At 38.4% G+C, this 21,554-nt stretch overlaps 1 long non-coding RNA gene across 1 annotated transcript; it reads right to left on the minus strand.

The window, feature by feature from the left end:
* Positions 1–17,932: 17,932 nt before the first annotated feature.
* LOC142169912 (uncharacterized) lies at positions 17,933–19,360 on the minus strand. Its single transcript, XR_012699547.1, has 2 exons — positions 18,850–19,360; positions 17,933–18,396 (listed from the first exon to the last, which is right to left on the minus strand). It is a non-coding gene; the product is annotated as an uncharacterized LOC142169912 (long non-coding RNA).
* Positions 19,361–21,554: the final 2,194 nt, after the last annotated feature.

A 21,554-nucleotide genomic window follows, 5' to 3' on the forward strand; every position in this document is an offset into this window, starting at 1 on the left:
TCGTATTCGTTCGTTCCCTGCTTCTCCAACTGAGTCGAGGCTGGTGGTTGTGGTTGCTATATAGCTTCATGTTTTCCTTTGGACTCTGATCCCTTTGTTGACGAAAGCGCCGATACAGGTATTACTTCGTCGACCGCGAACATCTTTTTGGCAGCATATTGTTCCCCATACACCATTTTTACTCCATCCTGTGTTGGGAACTTCAGCATTTGGTGAAGGGTTGAGGGAATCGCCCTTATGTTGTGAATACAGGGTCTTTCGAGTAGTGCGTTGTATCTCATATCGCCCTTGATCACATGGAACTTTGTTTTTTGAATAGTTCCAGCTACATTTACTAGTAGGATGATTTCACCTTTAGTTGTTTCACTCGCCATGTTGAAGCCATTGAGAATCCGAGCTGCGAGTACGATCTAATCTTGTAGGTCGATCTGCTCCACGACCCTCGATCGAATAATATTGGCCGAGCTTCCTGGATCAATTAAAACATGTTTAACCTGAATTTTATTCATAAGGATAGAGATTACCAAAGCATCATTATGGGGTTGTAAGATCCCTTCTGCTTCCTCATCATTGAATGATAAAGTGCCTTCTGGCACATAGTCTCGAGTTCGTTTTTCCCTGGTGATTGATACTTTAGTGCATTTGAACTCGGGCCCTTGTGGAATATCGACCCCACCAACGATCATGTGAATCACGTGTTGTGGTTCTTCCTGCTTGTTTTTCCTATTTGCATCCCTGTCTCTAAAATGTTTTTTAGCTCGGTCACTCAATAATTCTCGAAGGTGACCCTCGTAGAATAGAAGGGCCACCTCCTCCCTTAGTTGTCTGCAGTCTTCGATTCTATGACTATGTGTACCATGGTATTTTTTGCATATTTGATTGGGGTTTCTTTGGGATGGATCGATTTGTAGAGGTCTGGGCCATCTAGTATCTTTGATTCTCCCAGTGGATGGCACAATACCTGATGCGTCGATGCTGAAGTTGTATTATGATAATCGTGGTGCTTCTGTGGGATTGGCATGTTTATCGAAGCCACTTTTGCTCAAGGGCCCTCGAGAGCTCTGTCCTCAATCGTTCCTTCGATCATTTCGGATGGGATTGCGTCCTGGGCCGCTGTTTCTATGATCCGCATTGTATGGTTGATACCGATCTCTATTTGGCCAGGGTTCTCTGTCGATATCCTTTTGAGTTCTGCCGACGGGCATGTTTGGATAAACGGAACCGGAAGGGGTCCCCAATTGATCATCCTCGACCCTGATCTTTGACTAGTACCGATTATGTATATCGACCCAGGTTACCGCTAGATATTCAATTAAATTCTGCTTTAGCTGTCGTGATGCCACCGAACTTCGTTCGTTCAAACCTTGAGTAAAGGCTTGAATAGCTTAATCGTCTGTAACCGGTGGTAGTTCCATGCGTTCCATCTTGAACCAAGATACGAATTCCCTCAAAATTTCATTGTCTTTTTATTTCACCTTGAAGAGGTCCGACTTCCTAGTCGCAACCTTTATTGCTCCGGCATGGGCCTTTAAGAAAGAGTCTGCAAGCATGGCGAAGGAATCGATGGAATTAGGCAGCAAATTACGGTACTATATCATTGCTCCTTTCGACAAGGTTTCTCCAAATTTCTTCAGTAGAATAGATTCAATCTCATCGTCTTCCAAGTCATTCCCTTTTATTGCATATGTATAAGAAATGACATGCTCATTAGGGTCGGTGGTCCTATTGTACTTAGGAATTTCTGGCATTTGTAATTTCTTTGGAATGGGTTTCGGAGCCGCACTTGGAGGGAAAGGCTTCTGTACGAATTTCTTTGAATCCATACCTTTTAGAATTGGCGGTGCCCCCGGTATTTGGTCAAACCGGGAGTTGTATGTCTCTACTTTCTTGTCATTTGCCTGGATTTTCTTTTGTCCCGATTCAATCCGTTTAGTGAGCTCCTCGAGCATTTTCATAATGGCGGGGTCAGTCCCCGATTCGTTGGCGTTCGACCTTTCCAGCACAGGCTCAGTCCTATTGATGACTTCTGGTTCGATCCTACTCGGTGTTCGGTGCTGGTTTTGTAGTTGTGCTATAGCGGCTTGTAGAGCCTGTAACATTTCGAATATCAATTGGAGGCAAACTCCGCCATCTTCTCCGCCCTACGTACCTCGACCACCTGATCGATCTTTCCTACGTACGCTACTTTTGGGATCAATGCCCAAATTTGCATTTGGGACGACATGTGAACTGACATCGACGGGATTTGGAAATGGTGCTCCCTCGAGGTCAGCCTGAGGCGCCTCTATCCCTAGGGCGGCTATATTGTCATTTTCTCCCTGAAATTCGAGGCCATTGTCACCATGTGTAGGCGCTGCTTGTGATTTTTACATGTTTATCCTGAAAATAAAGATTCTTACGAGAACAAGTGTAAAGCAGTATGTGTTATCGAAATCAGTATTAAGCAATCACTATTATCCTTGGCACCACGGTGGGCGCCAAACTGTTAACCCTTAAAATTAGATAACAATTAAACTTATAATGTGGTTCTAAGGACACGTGATTTCACTTAATACCAATTGATAAATATGAAGATTAATAATAGAAATAAATTATAAAGTAAAGTAAACCAGTATTTGAATGGAACTCAGCCCTCGATTTTGGATACCCTCGAATGTAAGAACAATCAAAATATAACAAGCTGATGAACAATAGTATAAACGAGAAAGAGAATTATATTGCTTTGATATATGTGAACAATGTGTGTTACAAATGATTAGAACCTCCTTTAAATAGTAGAGTAATTCCCTCCAAAATAGTAGAGGAATTCCTCTTATGGTATAATTCTAATTACAGAAGAAAATCTCATGATTAGCTAATTAACTGTTTCTGATTTGATCTGTTCCGAGATTTACGCCATCATCCTCGACTAGTCACGGATATCTCGCCTTTCTGTTGTTGTGCTATCTTCGATCTTGCTCGATGTCTGTCTCATTTGGCTTTGATCGCTACTAGCCTCGATCTCAACAGGTACCTCAATTCTGAACTCGGTACCTTATCCTCGTGATTTGTTCCGTTAGGGCCGTCCTTCGATGCAACCTCCTGGTCTCGGTCAAATAGTAAAATTGGGTGGACCCGGTTTTAACCGTATATAAAACCTTCATCTCTACCTTAAGCATTATCCTTTTATGACATCCTTTCATGCTTAGATTGTGCACATCTTATACAGTGTTTTCATGCTTTACTTTTGTTATTGGGTATACATATTAACTGTTGACAAGAGTGGGTTGCTCTAGTGGTAAGCACCCTCCACTTCCAACCAAGAGGTTGTGAGTTCGAGTCACCCCAAGAGCAAGGTGGGGAGTTCTTGGAGGGATGGAGCCGAGGGTCTATCGGAAACAGCCTCTCTACCCCAGGGTAGGGGTAAGGTCTGCATACATACTACCCTCCCCAGACCCCACTAGTGAGATTATACTGGGTTGTTGTTGTTGTTTTTGTTGTATTTAGATATTTCTCAAATCCAATAACGGGCGTCTATCAATCTAGAGATCAATTTTGGTCTCGAGTTGTAGATGCATACAATAATGCAAAGGTATCTAATTGGGAGATTCGCAACAAAAAATCACTACAATTCAGATTCCAGTACTAGTGGAGCATCTGAGAGCGCTTAGGAGTAGTTTAGGAAACTTAGATGTGAGCTATCTTGCTTTGTTCGTAGCTATTGGGGTCACATTCTATCTTGCACTTTGTTCATATTATGACTGTAAGACATTATTATATTATCTCGTTTCATGATTATTTTCAATTTTAACTGGCTTAGTAGTTAGGTTTGCTAGGTACTATCACTGTCTTGGTAGTATTTGAGTTGTGACAAATTTGAAATGACGAAAGGTGCCAAATGATATGAAAATATTTTAGGAGTATTCTTAGATACCTAAGAAAATACTTGCAAAGGAGGATCAAATAACCAAAGCTACATGTACCAGTGTCATCGTAATTACATTAGTTTGCACAATTAAATAGTCATCCATGATTTGGGTCTCCTTGGATGGGATTATGATTGCTCGCAAAATTGTCAAAATCACAAGGTATTCTTCTGGAGACGCCTAGTCAATATGGGATAGGTGCTCGACTTCCATGAATATACACATAGTGATAGACATTATCAGGGGCGACCCAAGAATATTGGTGGCCTAAAGCTAATTTTTAATTTGGGGCCTTTTAGAAGGAAAAACAAAATTATCATAACATCGATGATTCATTCCGATGTTCCTATACATAAAACAACACAATTTAGCGCAATTATCGCACAATAACTCACTTAAACCAATAAAATATAGGGCGAGTAATGTGCTAAAAGTATAGAGCTTTGGCCTAACATAAGTTGTTAATAGTTTCTTTTATAAATAATTTAGTCTCTCCTAAGATATTGTTGATCTTAGATAATAGAACCAAATTCATATAGATACCTCACTAATGATATCACTCGTAAAATTTTAAAAATGAAAAGTTTTATATCCGCGACAAGGGTTTAGGGAGAGTGATTCTCTTTTTCCATTTTTTGCTCAAACGGTTACATCACTACTAAATTAAAAGTTATCTTGACTTTTTATAAAATATTTTATTTTTTATTTTAACATACCCAATATATTTAGACTATACCTCTAAAAATTATTGTGAGATGTATTTGATCCAACTTACCTTAATTAGATATATTGGGTTCGAGTCGTGTAGTTAAAAAAATCTTGTTAAAACGTGTTCTCTCTTTTATTAGGCCATACGCGGTATGAGTCTAGATTAATCGGGGTCTCAATACAAATACAAGTAGAAAAGTAAAAGAAAAATTTAGGGGCCTAAAACATTTGCTTTAGTGACTTGACCCTTGGGCCGCCCCTGGACATTATGTTAGTGATCAAGGACTCCTACCAGATATAAGAGTTTGTTTAAAGCTTCAAACTTAATTATGAATTACAAAATAATTTTAATTGCTAAATTGAGTTTTTTTATGAAATATATTTATTGAATTGATATTGCATATGATCTTACCATGTCTTTCCAAAAAATCTCGACTCACTTTATAATTGAGGGGGTATATGATGCATATTGAGTACTTGTGATTTTGTACTCACATACTTGCTCGGCGACGCTAAATCTCTTCGTGGATGCATGTATTATGATTCAAAATGATGTGGATATCTACTAGGTATCTCCCTCTCTTCTCTGGCTATTATAGTGAGCCCGCTACTGTTTATGTGGTACCTTCGAGTCTAGTTTATTTTATGCACTTAGGTAATCATTATTATATAAGTTGCATGTACACTACAGGGGTCATGTATTTATGTCTAGAGCATTTTCATTGTACTCATTAAGGTATGTATAAAGTTTTCAATAGCTATTATGCCGAACATTAATAATTATAAAAAAAATTAGAAATTGTTTATCATGAAGCATGCATTGTTGAAATCAAATAATAAAATTGATATTGTTTATCATGGTGCCTCGAGAAGTCGTGGTTCTTATGAGTCTCGTCTTGAGCAGCTAATATTAAGCACACCTTTAACTCCTATCAGTGCACCACAACTACAGAGTTACTACGGTGGTCATTCGGGTCATCAAGGATCGTCTCCAACTCAGTTGTTAGGTCAGCCACGGGGTTGCTTTGAGTGCGGCAACGCAGGTCATATACGGAGGTACTATCCTAGATTGAGGAGCAACAGACCACCGCAGGGTACTCGTGCCATTATTCCAGCACCGGTATCAGTTCTATTTGATCCGGGTTCCACTTATTCATATGTGTCATCCTATTTTGCTTCATATTTGTGTCACGCCCCAAACTCGGGGAGCGCGACCGACGCTCAACCGAGTAAACCCGACTATACAAGCCTGTTAGATTTCATTCTACCCAAATTCATTCCTGAATAAAGAGGAGATGTACTCCGTTAATCAAATACTAAAGAGATTTAGCTGTCATGATGCCACCGAACTTCGTTCGTTCAAACCTTGAGTAAAGTCTTGAATAGCTTAATCGTCTGTAACCGGTGGTAGTTCCATGCGTTCCATCTTGAACCAAGATACGAATTCCCTCAAAATTTCGTTGTCTTTTTATTTCAGCTTGAAGAGGTCTGACTTCCTAGTCGCAACCTTTATTGCTCCGGCGTGGGCCTTTACGAAGGAGTCTGCAAGCATGGCGAAGGGATCGATGGAATTAGGCGGCAAATTGCGGTACCATATCATTGCTCCTTTCGACAAGGTTTTTCCAAATTTCTTCAGTAGAATAGATTCAATCTCATCGTCTTCCAAGTCATTCCCTTTTATTGCGTATGTGTAAGAAGTGACATGCTCATTAGGGTCGGTGGTCCTATTGTACTTAGGAATTTCTGGCATTTGGAATTTCTTTGGAACGGGTTTCGGAGCCGCACTTGGAGGGAAAGGCTTCTGTACGAATTTCTTTGAATCCATACCTTTTTGAATCGGCGGTGCCCCCGGTATTTGGTCAACCCGGGAGTTGTATGTCTCTACTTTCTTGTCATTTGCCTGGATTTTTTTTGTCCCGATTCAATCCGTTTAGTGAGCTCCTCGAGCATTTTCATAATGGCGGGGTCAGTCCCTGATTCGTTGGCGTTCGACCTTTCCGGCACAGGCTCGGTCCTGTTAATGACTTCTGGTTCGATCCTACTCGGTGTTCGGTGCTGGTTTTGTAGTTGTGCTATAGCGGCTTGTTGAGCCTGTAACATTTCGAATATCAATTGGAGGCAAACTCCACCATCTTCTCCGCCCTGCGTACCTCGACCACCTGATCGAACTTCCCTGCGTATGCTACTTTTGGGATCAACGCCCAAATTTGTATTTGGGGCGACATGTGAACTGACATCGACGAGATTTGCAAATGGTGCTCCCTCGAGGTCAGCCTGAGGCGCCTTTATCCCTAGGGCGGCTATATTGTCATTTTTCCCCTGAAATTCGAGGCCGTTGTCACCATGTGTAGGCGCTGCTTGTGAGTTTGACATGTTTATCCTGAAAACAAAGATTCTTACGAGAACAAGTGTAAAGCAGTGTGTGTTATCGGAATCAGTATTAAGCAATCACTATTATCCTTGGCCCCACAGTGTCCTCTGTTTACCCTTAAAATTATATAACAATTAAACTTATAATATGTCTCTAAGGACACGTAATTTCACTTAATACCAATTGATAAATATGAAGATTAATAATAGAAATGAACTATAAAGTAAAGCAAACCAGTATTTGAATGGAACTCAGCCCTCGAGTTTGGATACCCTCGAACTGGTTAATGTAAGAACAATATAACAAACTGATGAACAATAGTATAAACGAGAAAGAGAATTATATTGCTTTGATATCTGTGAACAATGTGTGTTACAAATGATTAGAACCCCCTTTAAATAGTAGAAGGAATTCCTCTTATGGTATAATTCTAATTACATAAGAAAATCTCATGATTAGCTAATTAACTGTTTCTGATTTGATCCGTTTCGAGATTTACGCCATCTTCCTCGACTAGTCATGGATATCTCGCCTTTCTGTTATTGTGCTATCTTCGATCTTGCTCGATGCCTGTCTTATTTGGCTTTGATCGCTACTAGCCTCGATCTCAACAGGTACCTCAATTCTGAACTCAGTACCTTATCCTCGTGATTTGTTCCGTTAGGGCCATCCTTCGATGCAACCTCCCGGTCTCGGTCAAATAGTAAAATTGGGTGGGTCCGGTTTTAACCGTATACAAAACCTTCATCTCTACCTTAAGCATTATCCAAGAGGTTGTGAGTTCGAGTCACCCCAAGAGCAAGGTGGGGAGTTCTTGGAGGGAGGGAGCCGAGGGTCTATCGAAAACAGCCTCTCTACCCCAGAATAGGGGTAAGGTATGCGTACACACTACCCTCCCCAGACCTTACTAGTGAGATTATACTGGGTTGTTATTGTTGTTGTATACTTATTAACTGCTCATGTAATGAAATGAGTGTTTTTGACTAATCCTTCGTCAGTATTTTATTGGGAAAAAAGTCAATGAGTCATACTTGGTACGTGTTAGTATATTCATACTATACTGCTACATATTCTTCTTCAGATTCAGATTCCAGTACTAGTGGAGCATCTGAGAGCGCTTAGGAGTAGTTTAGGAGACTTAGGACTTGAATTATATGAATTAGTTGGTTAAATAAAGACAGAAAAAGCAAGAAGTTTGAGAAATGTTATTATTAAAAGGCTTTGAGGAAATACAAACACTTGATTCAAATATAAAAAGGGAATAAGATGTGGGGTCCTAAGTTTTTTAGCCTAAACGATCACCCCGTGCAACATAAATAATACTTCGTAATTCCCTCAAGATGGGTGTTACTCGTATTATTTAGTGGGCACAGAATATCATCTCCTGCTACCCGATTACTATCTTTAAGTTATTATCTAAAGCGCACTAGTTCAATTATAAGTCGTACCTTATGCGTGTACTACCTGTCCCATACCTATGGTCCAGTAGGCATTGGACCTCTATTTTGGGTAGTTCTAGACTTAGGCTGCTCAGAAAATGTCAAAACTAGGCGACAATTCAAAACAAATAGGACTGCACTTAAGAATAGTTAAAGTCTCAAGTTAGCCTCCACAATTAGACAACAAATGCACGCAAACAGATTTCTACGTTAGGCATTAGACAGTTTCAAAATTGAGGAAGATTGAAGTCATTAAGCTCTATAGACATGGTTTCTATATGATCTGATCCAATAAGCAAGCAGTTTCAGATGCAGGGCGCCATTTTAGACCTATGATTTCTAAATTACCAGTTTGAGAGTATCTGATACTGCTAAGTTATTTATTGAGATTACAGATTATAAGTTAATAAAACCTATAGGCATGATCTCTAAGTGGTTTACACAGTAAGGGACAGTAAAAATTATTGGCAATGCTTAGAATTACTCATGCTTTCTAATAGTGGCGTGGCTAAGCAATAAACAACGTTTGAAGAGTCCAGTATCAGCACTTTAGAGCGAGTAGTAATACCCTATAGGCAGGATTTCTAAAGATTGGCGATTGGAACCGATTTTTTTTATATTTAGCTCCTATAAGCATGTTTTCTAGGTGCAATGGCGAATTAAATAATTAAAATCCTATAGGCATGATATCTTATAAACATGGTGCAGTTATACAAATTGAAGGGCAGTTATTGGCATTTATTTCCTATAGGCATGCTATCTAGCGACACATAGTAGTAGACATGGGAATAAATGAAATATGTATGCTTTGATAGCATACAAGTTGTGTGAGTGTGTGATTTCCCTAGTGTCATGATTTCTAATAGTGCACGTAGAAATTTGAATGACATATATAGCAGGTTGGATAGCAAATAGATCATATGAATCCTATAGGCATGCTTTCTATCCTTTTCATGCAAACATTAGAATATACCCATTTTTCAATTTTACTAACACCCCAATTATTTATTACAGAATTATTACAGACCCAGTAATGAATATAATTACAAATGTTGTACAAGCAATAACAGTAGGCCCAAAGCAGGGCCAAAAGAGATACACAGCATTGCCAAGGCTTCAACTAAACTCTTTCTTCACCAATTAGCATACCCAGATCCCAACAGGGAGCTATATCCATCCGCACAACCCAGAAGCCGTAGAGAAACTCAAACCAAACCAAATAGCCATAGATTTACAATATGACCCAAACATAAACAAACCAATTTGCAGATTCAGTAGACAGAAGGGGGACAGAACTGAGTGTCGAAGATAGCCCAGGTTTTAGTAGTAAAGAGAATGGACAAAGAACCTCAAGTCCTAGTGTGTCAGAGTTCTCAAGAGTCTCAAATGGACCCTGAGCAGTGCTCACACTAGAGAGATCAATAGAGAGGGTCTTAGTGGCCTTGGCTTTCAGCCGGCCAAGAGTGATAGATTCAGAATAATGTAGGTAACAAAGAGAGTGAGAGAACTACGATTAAGTGACATACTTGTATTTTAAAAAACAGGCATAGCAGGGTTGTCTAAACATAGAACATGTTAATTAAGAGGGTCAACAAGACTTAGAAGCAGGTTCAACACTTAGCAAGAATTAACATGTTGGTAGAAACACATTGAGAATTAAGGAAGAGTCAAGTTTCTTGGGGTTGCAAGATTAACATACAAAGGTGAGTAATACCAAACAAATCTGAGTAGAGTACCAACTTAAAGAGTTTAGAGCCTAAGGATCCCAATTATGTTAAGTACCCATTACAGTGTCAAAGGACAGACATGCTAACAGTATCAAACATGGCAGGAAAACACAAGTTGAAATAGCTACTCTAAAGGTTTCGAACAATTACTGAGGATATGGAATTAAGCAAACAAAGACATGTTGAGTGACATAACAGCAAGGGAGCGGGCCATAGTTAATAGTGAAGGTCTTAACACAGATTATAACACATTACAACTATGAGGCATTTATTACAGAGGTTCAGAACAAAGTAGGAAAGCATACTCATGCCCAGCAGCAAATATGAACATTCAGGCACCAATACATTAACTAAACCAACTTAAGAGAGTCCAAATTATTCAAATTAGGCAAAGACATGTCCCACAACTGGTAGCATTATGTGAAATCAAGTGCTAGGAGAAGTTCATATTACAAAACAAGTTCAATGCAAACAAGGTTGCACACAGAGAGGGAACCCGGAAACACACTAAGTCATGAAAATTTCAGAGGGGTAAATATGCAGGACATAAACACAAAAGAATAAAAATCATAAAGCTAAGAAACATACCAGTTAAACAGACAACAAGAAAGGACAGATTCCATAGTACTTCTGAATATCAAAGAGCAAGAATCCAAATCTTAGTGCATCAGAGTTCCCAAGGGCTTCAAATGAACCCCGGACAGTGCTTGTACCGAGAAAGGGGTTAAAATGGAATCCCGGTGGCCTGGGCTTTCAGCCGGCCAAGAATCAATGTATAGAACAAGAGAATAAGAGAACAATAGAGTAATAACTCCAATTTTTAGTGAAAGTCTAGCGATTATGATCTGCCCCAAAGGGGGATGAGGAGGGGTTTATATAGCAGTCAAAAATCGAGCAAGCACATAAGAAAACAGAGTAAATTAAGCAACAAATAAGGGAAGACAACATGCAATTAATTTGAAATCAATTTAAGAGAAAAATCCGGTAAACCCTAGTTTTTTAGGGAAAGTGTAAATCAACAGAAATCCAAACAAAATCGCACTCACACAGTGTAGGATCAGACGTGTGTAGACGAAATACGGTCCAGATTCAAGAAATAGGACTCGTTCGGATAGAATCAGAGAGGTAGTACTTGCCATGTTTAGGCAAGTACCAAGTAACACTATAATCTTGCAAGTAACAATGAGATAATGCATAAAAGGCAAATAAATCACAGAGGGAATCCATGATTTACTCGGATTTGGAGAAGATTGGGGAGGCGACAGTTAGGGTTTGTGAGGAGAAGGGAAGCTTCGAGAGGATTTGGGGGCAGCGGACGGGTAAAATGAAGTTAGGGTTTGGGGTTGAGGGGTTATAAGGAGAGGTAGGGGATTATTATGGGTCATTGATCATTTGACATCAACGGCCAAGATCGAAAGGGGAGTGAGGCGGGTCGTTTAAAACGGATCGCGACCGGGTTCATTAAAGGTTTGGACTGGTTTGGGCTGCTGAGAGGGGAGAGGGTGTGGGCTTAGGATTTGGGCCAAGATTGGTCCGAAAATTATCCTAGAATTGGGCTAATTTTAAATAGGAGATTAAAAGGGAAATAATTTAATAAAAAATAATTAAATAAATATATAAAAATTCTATTTATGCAAATTAATACTTTAAAATAATAGTAGGAGATTACAAAAAATGTAAAATATTATTTTGACCCTGACCAAAATGACAAATGCAAAATATAGGCTATGCCTGCAAGATTGTGCAAATAGCTTAAAATACCACTGTAATTACAAAATAAAGTAAAAATATTTGAAATATTTATTATGGATGCAAATAATAATTTTAGGTACTTAAGTCATCCCAAATAATTTTAAAGGATAATTATTAGATATTTATATAATAAAAATGTAGAAAGAAATTAATTTTTGAGCTTTACAAATTATGGAAAATTATAGAAAATGCTTGTAAACTAAGTAATGACACAAAGTGATATTTTAAAAATATGTATAATGTTTGAGAAAATAAGAGGGAAAAATTGGGTATCAACAGTGACTTTGTTCAACAACCGATAATCTATACACCTCTTCATCGTTCCATCCTTCTTCATAAACAACACGGGTGTATCCCAAGGCGAGACATTCGGTATAATGAATCTCTTATCAAGCAAATCCTATAACTGCTCCTTCAATTCTTTCAACTCAACCGGGACCATATGATATGGTGCGGTAGAAATGGTTTGAGTGCCCGAAACCAAGTAAATACAAAAGTCAATATCTCTATCGGGTGGTATCCCCGGCAAGTCTGTGGGAAACACCTTTCAAAACTCACGCACAACTAGTACTGAATCCATGGAAGGAACCTCTGCACTAGGATCACTGATATAGGCCAAATATGCCAGGCACCCCTTCTCGACTATACGTCGAGCCTTCACATAAGAAATGAACCTACTAGTAGAATGGCCAAGAGTCCCTCTCCACTCCAATCGAGGAAATCCCGCATGGCTAATATCACCGTCTTGGCATGACAGTCCAAACTAACATGATAAGGTGACAACCAATCCATGCCTAAGATCATGTCAAAATCCACCATATCAAGAAGTAGAAAGTTTACCTAGTATCATAGCTCCTGATAGTGATCAGACAAGCACGATATACCCGGTCTACTATAATAGAATCCCAACAGGCGTTGACATATAAACAGGAGCAGTCAAAGAATCATGAGACACATAAAAATATGAAGCAAAATAGGATAACACATATGAATAAGTGGAACCCATATCAAATAGAACCGATACCAGTGCTGGAATAATGGCACAAGTACCCTGCGGTGGTCTTCTACTCCTCAATCTAGGATAGTACATCCGGATATGACATGCGTCGCACTCAAAGCAACCCCACAGCTGACCTAACAGCTGAGTTGGAGACGATCCCTGATGACCCGAATGACCACCGTAGTAACTCTATAGCGGTGGTGCACTGATAAGAGTTGAAGGTGTCCTTAATACAAGCTGCTCAGGACGACACCCTGAAGAACCACATTTGCTCGAGGCGCTATGTGCTACCTGAAGCACTGACTGAATCGGCATGTGAGGATGGCCTCTACTAAATGGACCCCTACCTCCAGATGAGGCACCACTGAAAGTAGTAAAATGACGAGGCCTCTTCTCAGATTTCGCCCCTATGCCGGACCATAAACCCTCTCGAACCGTCTATCAATCTCTACAACCCTGTTAAAAGAGATGTCATCCTCAGTCTCTCTAACCATCTGTAACCTGATATCATAAGTAAGGCCATCTATGAATATCCTCACCCTCTCCATCTCAGTAGGGATCAAGATAATTGCATGGACAAATAGGTCAAAATATCTGGTCTCGTACTGGGTAACAGTCATGCTACCCTGCTGCAAACGCTCAAACTGGTTGCGGTAGCCCTCTCTCAGAATAACATGGATGAACTTCTCCAAGAATAGCTGTGAGAACTGATCCCAAGTAAGTGGAGGTGAACCTGCTGGTGTACCTCGAACATAGTCCCGCCACATCTCTTGGCAGAACTAGTCATCTGATACACTACGAAGTCGACTCCATTTGACTCCACAATACACATGTTGTGCAATACCTCGTGGCAGCGGTTCATGTAAACATGTGGGTCCTCATAAGGTGTACCGCCAAAATGAATCAGAAAGAGTTAGGTGAACTTGTCCAACCTCTTAAGCCCCTCCAAAGATATAGCGGGCGCCCCCATGGGTTGTGTAGTAATAACTAGCTGAACTACTCCGACAATCGGGACCACCAGAGTGTGATATATGGGAGACATCTACTCCAGAGTGTTAGTAGCAGGAGTCTGGGCTCCTCCCCCCCAGCCTGAGAGACAGCGGGTGCCATAGAAAATACTCCGGCCTGGGCCACACTTTTTATAAGGCCCCACTAGATGGATTAGGGCGTCCTGAAGTGCGGGAGTGGCTATAAACCCCTCCGGACCTGAGCTGATCCAGCAGGTGCAGTCTCAACAGGGATCTTCTCCTCTTACTTGATCTGAGGCTCTACAATAGGTGTTGTTACGCGTGCTTTAGGCTGAGCTATGCCTCTTCCTCTGCCCCGGCCCCTACCCTTGGTAGTAGATGTAACCTGGGGATCTGGCTCCTACTCGGCTGTGGATGTTGTGCGTGTCCTCACCATCTGCAAGGGAACAAAAATATAATGGTTCAAATATCAATTATAGAATAATGTCACATGATAGAGAAAGAAAAGAGTAAAATTTCCTAAAGCTCTATAGCCTCCAGAAGATAAGTAGAGACGTCTCCATACCAATCCTCTAAACTCTACTAAGGTTGATCATGACTCGTGAGACCTAGACAACCTAGTACTCTATTACCAACTTCTCATGATCCGAAATTCCAAACATGGAGTCGTGATGGAGCCTAACATCCACTTGCTAGGCAAGCATATGTTAACTTGTAATTTTTCCCATTTTTAGCAATTAAAGCAAAACATTAATAATACGAAACTGAAATAATCTGAAATAGATGTGATAAATACAACATAGCACAGTCTAAACATATCCCAGAAATTCGTAGTCACGAATACATGAGCGTCTAGAATGCTACAAACATGGTCTGAAATGAAATATAATACTGTCTGAAACTAGAATAAAAACAAAACATGATAGAAAGGGACTACAAGGATTGCGAACGTCGAGCATCTCTACCTCAATTCTCCTATAGCAGTCGAATTCCAGCAGTCTTCGCTAAGCTCCGCTAGGACCAACACAAGGATCTGCACAAGAAGTGCAGAAGTGTAACATATGTACAACCGACCCCATGTACTCTGTTAGTGTCGAGCCTAACCTCGACAAAATAGTGACGAGGCTATAACAAGACACTCACTATAAACCTGTACAAATTATAATAATATAACACAGAAATAGAAATAAAACAGTAAACTCAAAAAAACGGACCCGAAAGTCAAATACCAGAGGGCCCCAGAATAACATGATCTCAAATCTCATATCACAATACTGATATAAAACTCTACAACTACAGACAACCACAACACATCAACTCTGTTACGGCGCGCAACCCGATCCCAACAGTTAATACAATAACTATTGCGGCGTATATCCTGATCCAAAGATTTAATACAATAACTGTTGCGGCGTGCAACCCGATCCCAATACTTAACACAATAACTATTGCGGTGCATAACCTGTTCCCAATATCAATTCATTAACATAAAAACTTAACACAACTAGTTACGTAATCTTAACATAAAAGGGAAATAAACAAGCAGAACATTAAGGAACTATCAGTTCAAACAGAGAATAACCAATACCTCGTATTCATAACTTTCTACAAGTCACCGATGCAATATTAGCTAAAGAACTCTCAGAACTCGGAATAACATAATAAAGTGCAACAAGTAGTTCAAAGGCAATAAAGGCACGTAAGACATGAAACAATAAAGGTATACAATTAATTCAGATAGGGTCATATAGCAGGTAAGCAGATATTGAGCAAGAAATGAAGAAATCAAACAAGCAACAACTTAAATAACAGATAACAAGTAAGACATGGATAATAAGTAAGATCATGTAGCAATCAAAGCATATAACAAGAGATAACATGGAATAAGTGATAATATAAAGGTAAATAGCTTAACCCACATGTTATAACCCGTGACAATGAATATACAGTCGTCACTTTACATATACATTATTTTCCTATATAATTCACATAACAAGCAGACGAACAAGTCCTAAATCTCTCAAGTCGAAGTTAGATACGACACTTACCTCCTTGCACAACCAAATCAACAACCAACCACGACTTTTTCTTTCGAACAAGCCTCCAAACCAGCCAAATATAACCAAATATCGCTCGAACAATTCAAAATAAACTTCAGAAACTACCCACGAATGAAAACGGCTCAATCTTTGATGAAACTAAAAAAGTCAACAAAAGTCAACCTCGGGACCGCTTGGTCAAAATTCGAGATTCGGACCAAAATCCGATTATCCATTCACCCCCGAGCCCGAGTATGTGATTTGTATTTAAATTCGATCTCAATTTGAGATCTTAATCCAAATTTTGCAAAATGCCTAAATTTTACCTAAAACTCCTAATTTCTACCATGAAAATCCTCGATTTGATGTTAAAAACTCATGAAAAGTAATGGGGAATTGAAAGGAAGTGGATTAGAGTTGCTTACCAATGATTTTAGGAAAAACTCTCAAGTAAATTGCCTCTAGAGTGTTTAGGGTTTAAAAAATGGTGTGAAATGAGCTAAGTCCCAATTTTCTCCTCTTTTACTCAGATGTAGGTATTGCAATTACGAACTCTTGTTCGTAATTGCGACAATCGCAAATACGAAACACTGGTCGCAAATGTGAATAGTGCCCCCAACCTTCTAAAGTCACAAATGCAACAAAAATATCGCATTTGAGATGCACTCCTTTATCGCAAATGCAGTCAAAGGTTCGCAATTGCGAACCTGACTAAGTCTAGTGCCCAGTCGCAAAAGCGACCAAGCATTTGCAAAAGCGATCTGCTGATGTCCACAATTACGAACATCTCTTTGCAAATGCGAAGACTGCCTTGCCTAGCCCATTTTCGCAAATGCGAGCTCGACTTCGCAAAAGCGGAGTTTGCATTTGCGAATAGGTCCTCACAAGTGCGAGACCTGCAGATCAACACCATAAACTAAAGCACACTAGCTATCTCAAATCATCCAAAACTTATCTGATACACATCTGAAACTCACCCAAGCTCCTCGAGCTTTAAATCAAACATGCACACAAGTATAATAACATCATACAAAATTGTTCGATACGTCAAATCATCAAAATAATATCACATAACATGAATCGATCATCAAAACACATGATTTCAACTTGAAAACTTATTTTCACTATATTTCACATACCACGCCGAAATGCACTCGGGTTACCCCGGACCCCAACCAAAAGTGCGTACAATTCCAAAAATATCATACGAACCTACCAGAATCATCAAAACACCGATCCAAGGTCGTTTACCAAGAATGTTGACCGTGATTAATTTAAAAATTATTTTAACCTAATTATAGTCAATCTACATAATACAAAAGACACTTACAATCAATAACCCATTTAGTTCTCATCTTTCTAGTTCAAGTTGTAAAATACGCATTCCAATCAATATCTTAATCGTTGAACTTTAAAGAGATTCTCTATAGCTAACAAAAAGTAAGTAATCCTTCTTTTTTTAAATAATGACACTATTTCATATTAGTTTGTTTAAAAAGAAAATCACTTTTAAAATTTGAAAAATTAAAAAGGAAAAGAAACTAGAGCTGATAGCCTAATATTTCTGTGTCTCGTTGAAAGATAATTCACCCAGCTAAAAAACATTAGTTTGCCAAATCTTGTTAACGATAAAAACTTCGACGGAATGCACTTTGTAGAGGAGGGGATAAAAAGGATATAGTGTTAGAAGGCAAATATAACCCTTTGCCGATACTAACATCGTTAAATTAAACTACTGTCAATGCAGGGACTAAAATCACACATTTATGTTAATTGAAGGTAAAAATTTCTAAGTATGTAATATGTGGACTAAATCATAATTAAGTAACAAATACAGAAAACAAAAATACTATTTTCCTTACCAGATTAGTACCCCAACCATGACTTGCGCCATGTAAATAGCCATATCCATACTACTGGTTGGCGGAGAATTTTGCATTTCCACTTGTGAAGAGAAAATAAAACATTGCTTTTTAAGATGGAAGATATATTGAAAAAAAAAAAAGAAAAGTGCTCACTTGAGTTGAATAAATTTCTCGTTTCAACATTAATGAATAGATACGTATTCCACAAAGTAGCGTATATTATTTTCTACAAAAAAAATACAAACTCTTTATCTGTATAGCCGTGAATAGTAAATCAAACAGACTCGGTACGCATTGTTGTCATCTCACTTTTTGGACTTTTGTTCTTCTCCTTCTTTGTTTGTCTGAACTCTCCGTAAAAGTATGAGACGAAACCCCAAAGAGAAAGAAAAAGAGCAAGGCCCTTTTCACCTGAAAAATTTTCCCTAAAGAAAACTACAGCTAATACCTCAGTAACAGGAAGTAGAACTGCGATCATAACCCCAGACATCAAAGAAGAAGAGCAGTAAATGACTCCAATTACACCCACAAAGAAGCACTGCCAAATAATGGTAGTCCATACTATCACTGTATAGTATCTAGCTTCTCCGAGATTAAATTATTTTGCCTCCCTTGATATTGCCTGCAAATTTCAATCAATATCTTAATCCTTGCTCTTTAATAAGATAGTGTATAGCTAAAACAAAATTAATACCGAGGAAGTATCTATGATACATCATCTTGTGATTTTAAACTTGCATAATATTGTGTAGTTATAAAAATCTTCTTATTAAGGGTAAAACGAGCAGTTTAAAGTTAAATACCTTCAAATGCAGAACTGTGTCATTTTATCTGAAAATGGACTAATAGTGTAAAAAATTCAAATTATTTACCCTTAAACCGTAAAGTTCTTTTTATAAGGTTATCAATTAATCTATATATGTCATAAAATTTACGTGTAATTTTCTTGTAAATGACTTGATTGTGTAAAAAATAATTATGCATATAATTTAAACTTGCAAAAGAATAGTGTAAGATAAACTGCAACCGGAAGTAAGATGCTTGGGTAGTGATGAGTTTAAGGGGGAAACAATACCTGGAAGTCGTTATTGGCAATCATTCCAACAGTACAAAAAGCAGTAGCAGCAAAACACATGACCATTTGAATCTCCAATACTAATGTAGTTGTAATAGCTTGCTTTGCCTTCAAGTAAATCAACTCAATACAAGGCAAAATGACTCCATATAAAGCTGCTGCGAGAAGTGTCATCATAAAACCAAGAATATAGGCTTTACTAGTCACACCCTCTGGCCTATCACCATTAGATCGAACACCTAATAAAACAGCACCAACTGTCAGCAGAACCACTGCATTGATAGAGTAGGGTGTGAATTTCAGTTTCACTATGAAGAAAGCACCTACTGCTTAATCCTTGATGTTCCATACCTTTTTTCAAGAGATTTGGATAATAAGTTGGAGTGATGGTCTTTTTCTGCAAAGGTTTGGATTATTGGACCTCTTGAAGTGATGAGATCTATTTATAATTGAGAAATCTTAGTACATCTCCGCGATTTGTTTCACGACATGGAGTGGCCCCATGTACTAGTAATTTTCATATGATTCACAAGGGAAAAGCAATGGACTGTACTGTGTAAATAGTCCTTGCCTATGCTACTTGATGGCTTATAATTTTGCATTCGCACTTGTGACGAGAATAGTCACCCATACGTCAACGTGTGTTTTAATTAACTTTGTTCGAATTGAATAAATATGAATAGCCCCCCAGAAAGGATTCACACCTATCTCCAGTGAGGTTCCCCTCCATTTCGTCTATATGCACTTTTAAATTTGCCACACCTGTCCAATTTAAATTCAATGGTTCAACTGCCACAAATAAATGTGAGACATGTTTACAAGTTACAACACGATAAAAAACAATTAAGAAAAAGAAAATCAAAATTGGATGGCGTCTTTGGTTTTTTGTTTGATTCATGTGCCAAAAGACACAAGACAGTCAAGACTGAGCTGAGTAAGCTCTTTTTCATGCAACAGAAACTTTTTATATTATTTCTTGTTTTGTTAAATAGGATTGATACCCTGTAGAACAAACTTACCATACAAAAGGTTGGTACAAACCTATTTTTTCGGTACAAAAAGGTTGGTATTAACGACAAAGGTGTATTTATTAGGGGTATGACACCATTTTCAGAATCAACGTAGGAAAATTCGTGGTGATTTGATATCTATGGTCCTTTAAAAGTTAAGCCAAAAGGAAAATTGCACAATGGCTCTCAACTTATATATTTCTTAAGAAAATACGTAATTGGAGTTTTATATGTCAAAACTAAAGTACACAAGAGGGGGAAAAATGCTTACTTTCACGCCTCGAAACTGGAGGAGCGAGACATGGCACCTGATTCTTTAAAACTTGTGCTTAATTATTTGACTTCAACAATGCATGCTTCATGATAAACAATTTCTAAAAATATTTTAGAATTATTAATGTTCGGCATAATAGCTATTGAAAACTTTATACATACCTTAATGAGTACAATAAAAATGCTCTAGACATAAATACATGACCCCTGTAGTGTACATGCAACTTATATAATAATGATTACCTAAGTGCATAAAATAAACTAGACTCGAAGGTACCACATAAACAGTAGCGGGCTCACTATAATAGCCAGAGAAGAGGGGGAGATACCTAGTAGATATCCACATCATTTTGAATCATAATACATGCATCCACGAAGATATCTAGCGCCGCTGAGCAAGTATGTGAGTACAAAATCACAAGTACTCAATACGCATCATATACCCCCTCAATTATAAAGTGAGTCGAGAATTTTTGGAAAGACATGGTAAGATCATATGCAATATCAATTCAATAAATACATTTCATAAAAAACTCAATTCAGCAATTAAAATTATTTCATAATTCATAATTAAGTTTGAAGCTTTAAACAAACTCTTATATCTGGTAGGAGTTCTTGATCACTGACATAATGACTATCACTATGTGTATATTCATGGAAGTCGAGCGCCTATCCCATATTGACTAGGCGTCTCCAGAAGAATACCGTGTGATTTCGACAATTTTGCTAGCAATCATAATCCCATCCAAGGAGACCCAAATCATGGATGACTATTTAATTGCGCAAACTAATATAATTACGATCAAAGTCTCGCACTGGTACATGTAGCTTTGGGTATTTGATCCTCCTTTGCAAGTATCTTCTTAGTTTTCTAAGAATATTCCCAAAAATATTTTCATATCATTTGGCACCTTTCGCCGTTTCAAATTTGTCATAACTCAAATCCCACCAAGACAATGATGGTACATAACCTAACTACTAAGCCAGTTAAAATTGAAAATAATCATGAAACGAGATAATATAATAATGTCTTAGTCATAATATGAACAAAGTGCAATAATTGATCTGAGACAATATGGAATACCAAATACAACCCCCTAGGAACTAATAGCACAATTCATGAATGGTTTAAAAGTGTAACATAACAATACAATTGTCTGCTCGAATACATATACTGTCTTGAGTAAAGAACAACAAAAGAAAGATAGAACGTGACCCCAATAGCTACGAACAAGTCACCTAAGATAGCTCACATCTAAGTCTCCTAAACTACTCCTAAGCGCTCTCAGATGCTCCACTAGTACTGGAATCTGAATTTGCGCAAGAATATGTAAAAGTATAGTATGAATATACTGACACGTACCAAATATGACTTATTGACTTTTCCCCCAATAAAATACTGACGAAGGATTAGTCAAAAAC

Source organism: Nicotiana tabacum, chromosome 15, assembly GCF_000715075.1.
Source record: "Nicotiana tabacum cultivar K326 chromosome 15, ASM71507v2, whole genome shotgun sequence".
In the NCBI taxonomy this organism is placed as follows: Eukaryota; Viridiplantae; Streptophyta; class Magnoliopsida; order Solanales; family Solanaceae; genus Nicotiana; species Nicotiana tabacum.